The sequence below is a fragment of the Pseudophryne corroboree genome, chromosome 3 (assembly GCF_028390025.1).
Source record: "Pseudophryne corroboree isolate aPseCor3 chromosome 3, aPseCor3.hap2, whole genome shotgun sequence".
In the NCBI taxonomy this organism is placed as follows: Eukaryota; Metazoa; Chordata; class Amphibia; order Anura; family Myobatrachidae; genus Pseudophryne; species Pseudophryne corroboree.
Window position 1 is genome coordinate 683,789,276 of NC_086446.1, and position 15,186 is coordinate 683,804,461.

Here is a 15,186-nt window from a genome sequence, read left to right on the forward strand (position 1 = left end):
TGTTACGTTGTTTTTTACTCCTGCAGTATATATCAGGGATAATCTCAATTAAGGACAAAACACTGTTTATGGCATTATCTTGGATATCTCTAATTAACCACTTGCCTGGCATTGGCGCATCAGATGCCACCACACCAGCAAGTGCTTTATCTGACCTGGTCACACAGGATGCGACCAGTCAATTAAACAGCATCAGCTGCTGCTGTAAGCTCTCACGGACAGCGTCCTCTTCATCCTGTGTCCCATGCTTGTGACCCTCACATAACCCTGTGGTCAGGCTGACTGCTCTGCTATCTGCTCACTCACATGTGTGGATCCATACTGTAATTAATAACCTGCGCCTATCCCTGAAGGTGCTATTATGCTTTATTTGTATGCCTATGTCAGTTATATATACAGGTTTCTATATAAATAGTATTCCTGTATATCTATCTGTAAGAGGATTGGTTGTTGATGATACAGGATATACGTGCACATGAATTTATATACCTTTTGTCTTCATTCAACATTTATCCACCAGCTGCTGGCTGTGCCCTAATGGCAGGAGTGAGATTAACATTATTAGGTCTGAGGATCTCCTAATAATTTCTCTGACGTCCTAAGTGGATGCTGGGACTCCGTAAGGACCATGGGGGGCAGCGGCTCCGCAGGAGACTGGGCACAACTAAAAGAAAGCTTTAGACTAACTGGTGTGCACTGGCTCCTCCCACCACGACCCTCCCCCAGACCCCAGTTAGAATCTTGTGCCCGGCTGAGCTGGATGCACACTAGGGGCTCTCCTGAGCTCCTAGAAAGAAAGTATATGTTAGGTTTTTTATTTTACAGTGAGATCTGCTGGCAACAGACTCACTGCAGCGAGGGACTAAGGGGAGAAGAAGCGAACCTACCTGACTGGAGATAGTTTGGGCTTCTTAGGCTACTGGACACCATTAGCTCCAGAGGGATCGAACACAGGACCAGACCTCGATCGTTCGGTCCCGGAGCCGCGCCGCCGTCCCCCTTACAGAGCCAGAAGCAAGAAGTGGTCCGGAAAATCGGCGGCAGAAGACCTCGGTCTTCAACAAGGTAGCGCACAGCACTGCAGCTGTGCGCCATTGCTCCTCATGCACACCTCACACTCCGGTCACTGATGGGTGCAGGGCGCTGGGGGGGGGGGGGGGCGCCCTGAGCAGCAATATAAACACCTTGGCTGGCAAATCATCACAATATATAGTCCCAGGGCTATATATGTGATAAATTACCCCTGCCAGAATTCCTGAAAAAAGCGGGAGAAAAGTCAGCCGAAAAAGGGGCGGGGCTAACTCCCTCAGCACACTGGCGCCATTTTTCCCTCACAGCTCCGCTGGAAGGATCGCTCCCTGGCTCTCCCCTGCAGTATCAAGCTACAAAGGGTAAAAAAGAGAGGGGGGGCACTAAATTTAGGCGCAGTATAACTTATATAGCAGCTATAAGGGGAAATAATTCAGTTAATCCCTGTATTATTATAGCGCTCTGGTGTGTGCTGGCATACTCTCTCTCTGTCTCCCCAAAGGGCTTTGTGGTGCCTGTCCTCTGTCAGAGCATTCCCTGTGTGTGTGCGGTGTGTCGGTACGGCTGTGTCGACATGTTTGATGAGGAGGCTTATGTGGAGGCGGAGCAGATGCCGATAAATGTGATGTCACCCCCTGCGGGGTCGACACCTGAGTGGATGGTTATGTGGAAGGAATTACGCGACAGTGTCGACTCCTTACATAAAAGGTTTGACGAGAAGAGAGAAAAAGAAAAAGAAACCCTTGTTGGGAGCACTCACTCTTGGAAACAATGGAGAATTAGATAATACTTGATAAATTAGGTATTTAAAACGTAACTTTTAATTATTTATGGGTAAAATACGGAGTACACCCTGTTTTGTTGTTTAAAATGTAATTAAATAAACGTGAATCATTGGTTTCGAATTACCGCTGTGAATATATAGGTAAAAACATGTATATATATAAGGCCAAAAAATTGCAAAAGAAGGTTCGGCATGAAATATGGCAAAATCAAGGAATGTGCCCACCAGGTATTGTTTTTTAGGTTAGTGCAATAATCTGAGTATTGCCGTCAAGTAAAACCTACAACACCAGGTATTCCTTAGTGGTCAACCACCTAAGTACTGACCAGGCCCAACACCGTATTGCTTCCAAGATCGGACGAGATTGGGCATGCGCGGTGTGGTGTGGTAGTAGATTTCGGTTTGAACAGCTGGTATGCAGCTATCAACTACAACACAGACCTGGTTCTTGAAATGGGCAGATAGCCTCTTAGAGAAGAGACATATGTTTGACCATCATTGCACCGAATTGTATTCCAAATATATAGGTATACTAAGGTTTAAATCATATGATCAGTCGGTTTTGCCAAACTGAGCCGCCTGCATGTTGCTTTTGATTGTGTGTGCTATGCAACATAAATCCCAATGGATTTTTCACACGTAATAGGGCATAAGAAAACCCTTGTTGTACTGATGACACGCCAACAAAAAAAACATTAAATAATGAAAGTAATGTAATGTCATTAAGGCTGAAAATTATTCAAAAATATCTTTATCAGCTGTACAGACAGACTGGCAGATAAATAAATAGGGAATGTATTGCAAAAGACACAAACCCTCCTGCCCACACTTAGGCTAAACGGAACCTTAGAGCCTGAAACGCCGCATGCTGTCTGTGTGGCAATCTTGTTGCCAAAATAAACCACTGAACATGTATCCACTGAATCTCCACAATAAATTAATCAAAAATATGGCATGCCGAATATAATTTGTGCTTCATTGGCAATTGTATATACAATCATTCATGTGCTCATATTTAAGATATCTGTGGGGGAAAAAAAGGAATTATGCTGCTGAATATGCAGGAATAAATAAGTGGCAACATATATGTTCCAATTGCTGCAGCTATAGTGGATGACAGTTTGTAGCTATTTTGTAATGTGTCTGCCCAAAATTGATACAGAAAAAAGTACAAATAAAGATAAGCTGTGTATTGATAGCACTTATGAAACAGATTGTTCCATATGTTGTAGATGTGCCTTATATAACTGGCATAATTTGCCGAAAAAAATTGAGGACCAGTGCACCTGTTGTTTAAATTACATAAGTGCGTGGCAGGAGAGCGGGAGACGTGAAAGTGCAGGATATAACTATAAGTGATACTTAGAGCCGTCTGTCGTCTGTCTCCTGTACTGCTGTGTGCCGCTGTCAGTGCCGCGTTCAGCTCGAGTTAACGAGCTGTGAAGATCTGCGGCTTGCCCAGTCTCCTCTCCTGCCGGTCTGCTGGTCACGTGAGCGCGCTCACGTGACCACGTCCAACTCCCCTACGTACGTTTCACAACGAGCTTGTTCACGGGTAGTGTGAACACTGAAGGTGCAGACCCGGTTTTTAAGTCTGCTGAGATAATTGGTAATTGGCTACAGAGTTTAATAATTGTAGCAATGATTACCTCTGGGTCTGGCTGTTTGAAAAGAGCTGCAGTGAAAGCTCAAGGAATGTCCTGCATGTATCAATATGAATAGTGAATAGATGGCCTGCAACATATGCGATGGGAAATTCTGAATATAGTATATTTGAAATTTGTTTGGTGAATATAACAGAATGAGGAAAAATTGTTGTGTAATTAAGCACATATGTGCCGGGAAAAAGAAGAGTATTAAGGTGTGGATAAGATAGATAAATGAAAAAATATAGATAATTAAATAATTAAATAAATATATATATATGAATAAGTAATAATAACTAATAATGGTAAAAGATATGAATATATATGAATAAATATAATTGAAAACTAGGAGTTTGAGGAAAAAGTGGGTGTATAAGAATTAATGTGGCAAATGCAAATTGGTAGTGTTAAAAATAGATAGTGTTAAAAAAACTGTTGGGGGGGGGGGTTTGGGGGAAAGAAAAGGGGTGGGGGGGGGTTGTTTGTTGTGATGTTAATGGGGAAAAGGGGTGTGTATGTTAGTGAGGTGTTGGAAATATGATTAATGGGGAAGAAGAGTGAATATGTTAATGAGGTGTTGGAAGGGAAAAAAACGTGGCGTGAGAGATGATAGTGTTGAATGCAATGGTGTGTGAGAGGAACGGGGGTCTGGGGTGCCCTGCATTGTGCAGGTTGTATAGTAAAAATAGATTGTGAAAAGTATAAATAGAAAGGGGGAGGACGGAAGGAAAATAGAGGGGAGGGTGAAAAGGAGAAGGGGGGGGGGCGTGGAGGAAAAAAAAGGGGGGGGGGACTGAAGGATAAATAAAAAGAGGCTATGAGAGAAAGAGATAGTGATGTGTGATAGTGTGGTCCCTACTAGGCTAGTTATTAGTTATTATTTAATGGTAATATGGTTTAATGGTAATATGGTCAAGTTGAAAGAAAGGCGCCATAATTAATGGTTTCATTGAGTCCTTGGGGATGTAGTGAGTTTAGTCTAAAAGTCCACTCACATTCCTTCCGTAAAAGGGTATTGGTCAAATCTCCTCCTCGTATACCCAGTTTAACTTGCTCAAGTCCACAGACCTTAAGTTCATTCCACCGGCCTGCATGTTTAGAGACAAAATGTCGTGCTACAGAGGTGATTTGCTTCATTTTTTGTAGATCTTTTGTCGCATTGCGAATAGATCCAACGTGTTCCAGAATTCTTTGCTTGAATGCTCTGGTCGTCATGCCAACGTATCTTTGTCCACATGTGCATACTATGCAATAAATCACTCCTTCTGTTGAGCAGTTAATGAAATGTCTGATTTTAATGTCTTTGCCATAGCGGTCCTGAATGTTGTCAGTCTTAAGAATATATTGACAGGCTTTACAATGACCACATGGATGTGTGCCGATCGTGGGTTGTAATTTGCCTCGTGTTGTTTGGAAATGGCTGGACACCAGTCTATCTTTCAAGTTTCTCGATCTCCTCCAGCTCATGGATACTTGTGGTCCAAGTTTTTGAGATAAAGTGGGATCCAAATGGAGAATTCCCCAGTGTTTTTGAATGGCTTGTTTTACCTGACGCCACTCTTGGCAGAAACCCCCTACAAACCTGATATTCTTGTCTTGTTGTGGTTTTTGTTTCTTTTCAAAGATAAGATGTTCTCTCTGGATATTCTGGATGTTTCTACTGGCTTTCTTGATTGAAGTGTTACTGTATCCCCTTTCTCGTAATCTCTTCGAAAGTTCTTTGCTTTGATCCTCGAAGTCTTGATCATTGGAGCAGTTCCTTCTTAAACGGAGATATTCCCCCTTGGGTATGTTTGTAATTGTTGGGGGAAAGTGGGAGCTAGTTTGGTGTAGCAGAGTGTTTGAGGATGTCTCCTTTCTATATAGTTTTGTTGAGAGCATTTTGTTTACATCTTTATAGATCAGTACATCCAAAAATGGGAGTTCATCCTGACTGATTTGGTGGGTAAGTCGAATATTGAGGTTGTTGTTGTTAAGATGTTCTATAAACAGGAGAAGCATCTGTACATCACCTTCCCATATCATCAGAATATCATCGATGTACCTTACCCACATGATGATATTGGATGTGAAAACATCATTGCTGTCCGTGAACACAAATTCGCGTTCCCACCATCCTAAAAAGATATTCGCATACGTGGGGGCACAAGCTGCCCCCATAGCGGTGCCCCTGGTCTGTAAAAAAAATCTGTTATTGAAGGTGAAGAGATTGTGACTGAGTATGAACTGGAGTAGGTCGGCAAGGAACACATGGAATTTTTCCATGCCTTCCATGTTCATAAAATAATTAACGGCTTCAAGTCCTCTGTCATGATCAATTGAAGTATACAGTGCCTCAACGTCCAAAGAGACTAAGTATTGGTTTGTTTCCAGTTTAACATCATGAATCTTGCGAAGAACATCTGTGGTGTCTTGGACAAAGGAAGGGAGACCCAGAACGTGGTGTCGTAGATGTAGATCGACAAAGATGCTGGCTTTTTCGGTTAAAGATCCTATCCCAGATACGATTGGTCTTCCTGGTGGTTGCCTCATATTCTTATGTATCTTGGGGAGCATGTAGAAAGTAGGGATGCTGGGATGTGTTGTCTGGAGATATTGATATTCTGAAGATGTTATGGTCCCTTCCGCATGAGCATCGGTGAGAATCCGGTTGAATAGTGTCTTGTAATTTTCCATAGGGTTCAGTAATACTCTTTGATAACAAGTTTGGTCTTCCAACTGTCGATAGGCTTCCTGTATATACTGTTCGCGGGGCCATACCACCACGTTTCCCCCTTTATCAGATGGCTTTATAATGACATCTTGCCATGATTCAATCTCTTTGAGAGCATTAAGTTCCTTCCTGGATAGATTGGAATTGTACAGACTTCTGGTCTTCCGAAGATGTATATGGTCAAGTTCTTGAGACACTAATTTGGTGAATATCTGTACTTCTGGGCTCGTCTGCTCTGTTGGGAAAAACGTAGACCTTTTCTTACAAATGACCCTCGTACTGACTTCCCACTGGGAGTCTGTGGTTGGTGTTGATTCTGTATCCAAAGATTGTAGAGCTTCCAATGCTTCCAGTTCAAGTCCAGAAAGATCTGATGTATTCATGTTGTCACCTGTTTCTGTCTGATAAGATTGTGTACCGTCAGTTTTGGAAGTAGCTATTTTATTATGAAATTTAGTAAGAAGTAACTTCCTGCAAAAAAGTTTTAAATCTTTTTCCCATTTGAATCTGTTGAACTTTTCGGTTGGTGAATAGGAGAGACCTTTGCTCAGGACTTGGATTTGATCGTGATCTAAAATGTGTGCTGAGAGGTTGATAATCTTGAGTTGTGAAGAAGTATCCGTTGGTATTGGGAAGACTGAAGTTACCTTCTGCGTGAATTCCGTACTGGTTGTCTTCTCGGTGGTAGTTGATCCCACTGTTGTTGACGGCCTCTTCCTCCTCTTGCGCCCCCTCCTTGTCTTTCGTTTGCTGGGTGCCTTGATCCCCTTCCCCTGGGGGGATCCCCTAAAAAATGCTGTTGATGATATTGGGAGGAACTGTTACTCTCACCTCTGAAGTTTGTGGTTACTGATGCGTTGGGGATATATTCCGGAATATCTTCAGTTCCAGATGTCTCTATATCTGATGAAGAGTAGTGTTCAGGGTTTCTAGGGGGTCGCGATTGCCAGGAGGGCTTATTCCACTTGAATATTTTGCCCGATGCAAAGTCCTTTTTATCTCTAGCAAATTTATTTCTTTTTCTGTCGATGATGGTTTGTTCGTATGTTAGAAGGTCTTGTTTGTTTTTCTCGAAACAGCGTTGAAATTGTGTATCTTTCTCCCAGGGCTCCAATTTCTTACTTAAATCGTCCAGGTCACGTTCACAGCCCTCGAGTATGAGATGGTTGTGTTTAATCAAAATGCCCATGAGTTCCATGGAGCATTTGAGGAGACAGTTGTCCCAATCAGTTTTAAGATTTTCACTGGCCAGGCTGAAAGTGGGAAAAACTTTTGGTCTAAGGCCGCGTGGTGCAATTTTGTTCTTAAGGTAGTTCTCTAATGTAGTGAGGTCCCAACTGGTTCTTATTTGTTTGTGCAGTAATTGTTTGAGTTGTACAAAATCAGATTCCCAGTTGGTATGTGGTTCTGTATCTACTACGTTGCTTGGAAAAATTTCATCTAAGTTTTCTCTATTCCTATGTTTGTAGGACAATTCCTGCTTTAAACTGAAGCTCATGTTAATGATGTATGGGACTATGCCCGTTGGTGTACTGAAAGGCTGTAGTTACTGGAAAATTGTTCGTTATCAAATATTCCGTGCTGGTATTCCTAAGAAAACTATTTCTAGTTGTATACAATATGCAAAAGGAAAATTGGGTTAAGGATGCCGCACAAGAGTAAATGATGTTGCATGAGTAGATAATTAATGTAAGTTTCCAAGAAAACCGACCAACCGAAAAAACTTTCGGAATTAATCACCATCTACCATTAAACTGTCAAAGTTGTGGGTAGAGAAAAGGAGGGTGATTGTCGATGGTGCTCCCATGGGTCTATTACATCGGTAATAAAGAGAAGAGAGAAAAAGAAAAAGAAACCCTTGTTGGGAGCACTCACTCTTGGAAACAATGGAGAATTAGATAATACTTGATAAATTAGGTATTTAAAACGTAACTTTTAATTATTTATGGGTAAAATACGGAGTACACCCTGTTTTGTTGTTTAAAATGTAATTAAATAAACGTGAATCATTGGTTTCGAATTACCGCTGTGAATATATAGGTAAAAACATGTATATATATAAGGCCAAAAAATTGCAAAAGAAGGTTCGGCATGAAATATGGCAAAATCAAGGAATGTGCCCACCAGGTATTGTTTTTTAGGTTAGTGCAATAATCTGAGTATTGCCGTCAAGTAAAACCTACAACACCAGGTATTCCTTAGTGGTCAACCACCTAAGTACTGACCAGGCCCAACACCGTATTGCTTCCAAGATCGGACGAGATTGGGCATGCGCGGTGTGGTGTGGTAGTAGATTTCGGTTTGAACAGCTGGTATGCAGCTATCAACTACAACACAGACCTGGTTCTTGAAATGGGCAGATAGCCTCTTAGAGAAGAGACATATGTTTGACCATCATTGCACCGAATTGTATTCCAAATATATAGGTATACTAAGGTTTAAATCATATGATCAGTCGGTTTTGCCAAACTGAGCCGCCTGCATGTTGCTTTTGATTGTGTGTGCTATGCAACATAAATCCCAATGGATTTTTCACACGTAATAGGGCATAAGAAAACCCTTGTTGTACTGATGACACGCCAACAAAAAAAACATTAAATAATGAAAGTAATGTAATGTCATTAAGGCTGAAAATTATTCAAAAATATCTTTATCAGCTGTACAGACAGACTGGCAGATAAATAAATAGGGAATGTATTGCAAAAGACACAAACCCTCCTGCCCACACTTAGGCTAAACGGAACCTTAGAGCCTGAAACGCCGCATGCTGTCTGTGTGGCAATCTTGTTGCCAAAATAAACCACTGAACATGTATCCACTGAATCTCCACAATAAATTAATCAAAAATATGGCATGCCGAATATAATTTGTGCTTCATTGGCAATTGTATATACAATCATTCATGTGCTCATATTTAAGATATCTGTGGGGAAAAAAAAGGAATTATGCTGCTGAATATGCAGGAATAAATAAGTGGCAACATATATGTTCCAATTGCTGCAGCTATAGTGGATGACAGTTTGTAGCTATTTTGTAATGTGTCTGCCCAAAATTGACACAGAAAAAAGTACAAATAAAGATAAGCTGTGTATTGATAGCACTTATGAAACAGATTGTTCCATATGTTGTAGATGTGCCTTATATAACTGGCATAATTTGCCGAAAAAAATTGAGGACCAGTGCACCTGTTGTTTAAATTACATAAGTGCGTGGCAGGAGAGCGGGAGACGTGAAAGTGCAGGATATAACTATAAGTGATACTTAGAGCCGTCTGTCGTCTGTCTCCTGTACTGCTGTGTGCCGCTGTCAGTGCCGCGTTCAGCTCGAGTTAACGAGCTGTGAAGATCTGCGGCTTGCCCAGTCTCCTCTCCTGCCGGTCTGCTGGTCACGTGAGCGCGCTCACCGTGACCACGTCCAACTCCCCTACGTACGTTTCACAACGAGCTTGTTCACGGGTAGTGTGAACACTGAAGGTGCAGACCCGGTTTTTAAGTCTGCTGAGATAATTGGTAATTGGCTACAGAGTTTAATAATTGTAGCAATGATTACCTCTGGGTCTGGCTGTTTGAAAAGAGCTGCAGTGAAAGCTCAAGGAATGTCCTGCATGTATCAATATGAATAGTGAATAGATGGCCTGCAACATATGCGATGGGAAATTCTGAATATAGTATATTTGAAATTTGTTTTGGTGAATATAACAGAATGAGGAAAAATTGTTGTGTAATTAAGCACATATGTGCCGGGAAAAAGAAGAGTATTAAGGTGTGGATAAGATAGATAAATGAAAAAATATAGATAATTAAATAATTAAATAAATATATATATATGAATAAGTAATAATAACTAATAATGGTAAAAGATATGAATATATATGAATAAATATAATTGAAAACTAGGAGTTTGAGGAAAAAGTGGGTGTATAAGAATTAATGTGGCAAATGCAAATTGGTAGTGTTAAAAATAGATAGTGTTAAAAAAACTGTTTGGGGGGGGGGGGGTTTGGGGGAAAGAAAAGGGGTGGGGGGGGGTTGTTTGTTGTGATGTTAATGGGGAAAAGGGGTGTGTATGTTAGTGAGGTGTTGGAAATATGATTAATGGGGAAGAAGAGTGAATATGTTAATGAGGTGTTGGAAGGGAAAAAAACGTGGCGTGAGAGATGATAGTGTTGAATGCAATGGTGTGTGAGAGGAACGGGGGTCTGGGGTGCCCTGCATTGTGCAGGTTGTATAGTAAAAATAGATTGTGAAAAGTATAAATAGAAAGGGGGAGGACGGAAGGAAAATAGAGGGGAGGGTGAAAAGGAGAAGGGGGGGGGGTTTGAAAAAAAAGGGGGGGGGCGTGGAGGAAAAAAAAAGCGGGGGGGGGGGACTGAAGGATAAGACCAAACTTGTTATCAAAGAGTATTACTGAACCCTATGGAAAATTACAAGACACTATTCAACCGGATTCTCACCGATGCTCATGCGGAAGGGACCATAACATCTTCAGAATATCAATATCTCCAGACAACACATCCCAGCATCCCTACTTTCTACATGCTCCCCAAGATACATAAGAATATGAGGCAACCACCAGGAAGACCAATCGTATCTGGGATAGGATCTTTAACCGAAAAAGCCAGCATCTTTGTCGATCTACATCTACGACACCACGTTCTGGGTCTCCCTTCCTTTGTCCAAGACACCACAGATGTTCTTCGCAAGATTCATGATGTTAAACTGGAAACAAACCAATACTTAGTCTCTTTGGACGTTGAGGCACTGTATACTTCAATTGATCATGACAGAGGACTTGAAGCCGTTAATTATTTTATGAACATGGAAGGCATGGAAAAATTCCATGTGTTCCTTGCCGACCTACTCCAGTTCATACTCAGTCACAATCTCTTCACCTTCAATAACAGATTTTTTTTACAGACCAGGGGCACCGCTATGGGGGCAGCTTGTGCCCCCACGTATGCGAATATCTTTTTAGGATGGTGGGAACGCGAATTTGTGTTCACGGACAGCAATGATGTTTTCACATCCAATATCATCATGTGGGTAAGGTACATCGATGATATTCTGATGATATGGGAAGGTGATGTACAGATGCTTCTCCTGTTTATAGAACATCTTAACAACAACAACCTCAATATTCGACTTACCCACCAAATCAGTCAGGATGAACTCCCATTTTTGGATGTACTGATCTATAAAGATGTAAACAAAATGCTCTCAACAAAACTATATAGAAAGGAGACATCCTCAAACACTCTGCTACACCAAACTAGCTCCCACTTTCCCCCAACAATTACAAACATACCCAAGGGGGAATATCTCCGTTTAAGAAGGAACTGCTCCAATGATCAAGACTTCGAGGATCAAAGCAAAGAACTTTCGAAGAGATTACGAGAAAGGGGATACAGTAACACTTCAATCAAGAAAGCCAGTAGAAACATCCAGAATATCCAGAGAGAACATCTTATCTTTGAAAAGAAACAAAAACCACAACAAGACAAGAATATCAGGTTTGTAGGGGGTTTCTGCCAAGAGTGGCGTCAGGTAAAACAAGCCATTCAAAAACACTGGGGAATTCTCCATTTGGATCCCACTTTATCTCAAAAACTTGGACCACAAGTATCCATGAGCTGGAGGAGATCGAGAAACTTGAAAGATAGACTGGTGTCCAGCCATTTCCAAACAACACGAGGCAAATTACAACCCACGATCGGCACACATCCATGTGGTCATTGTAAAGCCTGTCAATATATTCTTAAGACTGACAACATTCAGGACCGCTATGGCAAAGACATTAAAATCAGACATTTCATTAACTGCTCAACAGAAGGAGTGATTTATTGCATAGTATGCACATGTGGACAAAGATACGTTGGCATGACGACCAGAGCATTCAAGCAAAGAATTCTGGAACACGTTGGATCTATTCGCAATGCGACAAAAGATCTACAAAAAATGAAGCAAATCACCTCTGTAGCACGACATTTTGTCTCTAAACATGCAGGCCGGTGGAATGAACTTAAGGTCTGTGGACTTGAGCAAGTTAAACTGGGTATACGAGGAGGAGATTTGACCAATACCCTTTTACGGAAGGAATGTGAGTGGACTTTTAGACTAAACTCACTACATCCCCAAGGACTCAATGAAACCATTAATTATGGCGCCTTTCTTTCAACTTGACCATATTACCATTAAACCATATTACCATTAAATAATAACTAATAACTAGCCTAGTAGGGACCACACTATCACACATCACTATCTCTTTCTCTCATAGCCTCTTTTTATTTATCCTTCAGTCCCCCCCCCCCTTTTTTTTTCCTCCACGCCCCCCCCTTTTTTTCAAACCCCCCCCCCTTCTCCTTTTCACCCTCCCCTCTATTTTCCTTCCGTCCTCCCCCTTTCTATTTATACTTTTCACAATCTATTTTTACTATACAACCTGCACAATGCAGGGCACCCCAGACCCCCGTTCCTCTCACACACCATTGCATTCAACACTATCATCTCTCATGCCACGTTTTTTTCCCTTCCAACACCTCATTAACATATTCACTCTTCTTCCCCATTAATCATATTTCCAACACCTCACTAACATACACACCCCTTTTCCCCATTAACATCACAACAAACAACCCCCCCCCACCCCTTTTCTTTCCCCCAAACCCCCCCCCCCCCAACAGTTTTTTTAACACTATCTATTTTTAACACTACCAATTTGCATTTGCCACATTAATTCTTATACACCCACTTTTTCCTCAAACTCCTAGTTTTCAATTATATTTATTCATATATATTCATATCTTTTACCATTATTAGTTATTATTACTTATTCATATATATATATTTATTTAATTATTTAATTATCTATATTTTTTCATTTATCTATCTTATCCACACCTTAATACTCTTCTTTTTCCCGGCACATATGTGCTTAATTACACAACAATTTTTCCTCATTCTGTTATATTCACCAAACAAATTTCAAATATACTATATTCAGAATTTCCCATCGCATATGTTGCAGGCCATCTATTCACTATTCATATTGATACATGCAGGACATTCCTTGAGCTTTCACTGCAGCTCTTTTCAAACAGCCAGACCCAGAGGTAATCATTGCTACAATTATTAAACTCTGTAGCCAATTACCAATTATCTCAGCAGACTTAAAAACCGGGTCTGCACCTTCAGTGTTCACACTACCCGTGAACAAGCTCGTTGTGAAACGTACGTAGGGGAGTTGGACGTGGTCACGGTGAGCGCGCTCACGTGACCAGCAGACCGGCAGGAGAGGAGACTGGGCAAGCCGCAGATCTTCACAGCTCGTTAACTCGAGCTGAACGCGGCACTGACAGCGGCACACAGCAGTACAGGAGACAGACGACAGACGGCTCTAAGTATCACTTATAGTTATATCCTGCACTTTCACGTCTCCCGCTCTCCTGCCACGCACTTATGTAATTTAAACAACAGGTGCACTGGTCCTCAATTTTTTTCGGCAAATTATGCCAGTTATATAAGGCACATCTACAACATATGGAACAATCTGTTTCATAAGTGCTATCAATACACAGCTTATCTTTATTTGTACTTTTTTCTGTGTCAATTTTGGGCAGACACATTACAAAATAGCTACAAACTGTCATCCACTATAGCTGCAGCAATTGGAACATATATGTTGCCACTTATTTATTCCTGCATATTCAGCAGCATAATTCCTTTTTTTTCCCCACAGATATCTTAAATATGAGCACATGAATGATTGTATATACAATTGCCAATGAAGCACAAATTATATTCGGCATGCCATATTTTTGATTAATTTATTGTGGAGATTCAGTGGATACATGTTCAGTGGTTTATTTTGGCAACAAGATTGCCACACAGACAGCATGCGGCGTTTCAGGCTCTAAGGTTCCGTTTAGCCTAAGTGTGGGCAGGAGGGTTTGTGTCTTTTGCAATACATTCCCTATTTATTTATCTGCCAGTCTGTCTGTACAGCTGATAAAGATATTTTTGAATAATTTTCAGCCTTAATGACATTACATTACTTTCATTATTTAATGTTTTTTTTGTTGGCGTGTCATCAGTACAACAAGGGTTTTCTTATGCCCTATTACGTGTGAAAAATCCATTGGGATTTATGTTGCATAGCACACACAATCAAAAGCAACATGCAGGCGGCTCAGTTTGGCAAAACCGACTGATCATATGATTTAAACCTTAGTATACCTATATATTTGGAATACAATTCGGTGCAATGATGGTCAAACATATGTCTCTTCTCTAAGAGGCTATCTGCCCATTTCAAGAACCAGGTCTGTGTTGTAGTTGATAGCTGCATACCAGCTGTTCAAACCGAAATCTACTACCACACCACACCGCGCATGCCCAATCTCGTCCGATCTTGGAAGCAATACGGTGTTGGGCCTGGTCAGTACTTAGGTGGTTGACCACTAAGGAATACCTGGTGTTGTAGGTTTTACTTGACGGCAATACTCAGATTATTGCACTAACCTAAAAAACAATACCTGGTGGGCACATTCCTTGATTTTGCCATATTTCATGCCGAACCTTCTTTTGCAATTTTTTGGCCTTATATATATATACATGTTTTTACCTATATATTCACAGCGGTAATTCGAAACCAATGATTCACGTTTATTTAATTACATTTTAAACAACAAAACAGGGTGTACTCCGTATTTTACCCATAAATAATTAAAAGTTACGTTTTAAATACCTAATTTATCAAGTATTATCTAATTCTCCATTGTTTCCAAGAGTGAGTGCTCCCAACAAGGGTTTCTTTTTCTTTTTCTCTCTTCTCTTTATTACCGATGTAATAGACCCATGGGAGCACCATCGACAATCACCCTCCTTTTCTCTACCCACAACTTTGACAGTTTAATGGTAGATGGTGATTAATTCCGAAAGTTTTTTCGGTTGGTCGGTTTTCTTGGAAACTTACATTAATTATCTACTCATGCAACATCATTTACTCTTGTGCGG

The 15,186-nt window shown here is 40.9% G+C and overlaps 3 pseudogenes; 1 reads left to right on the forward strand and 2 right to left on the reverse strand.

Moving 5' to 3' along the window:
- Positions 1–2,090: 2,090 nt before the first annotated feature.
- On the reverse strand, positions 2,091–2,209 carry LOC134897172 (5S ribosomal RNA; annotated as a pseudogene).
- Positions 2,210–8,348: 6,139 nt separating this feature from the next.
- On the reverse strand, positions 8,349–8,467 carry LOC134897173 (5S ribosomal RNA; annotated as a pseudogene).
- Positions 8,468–14,537: 6,070 nt separating this feature from the next.
- Positions 14,538–14,656, forward strand: LOC134897174 (5S ribosomal RNA; annotated as a pseudogene).
- The last annotated feature ends 530 nt before the right edge of the window (positions 14,657–15,186 follow it).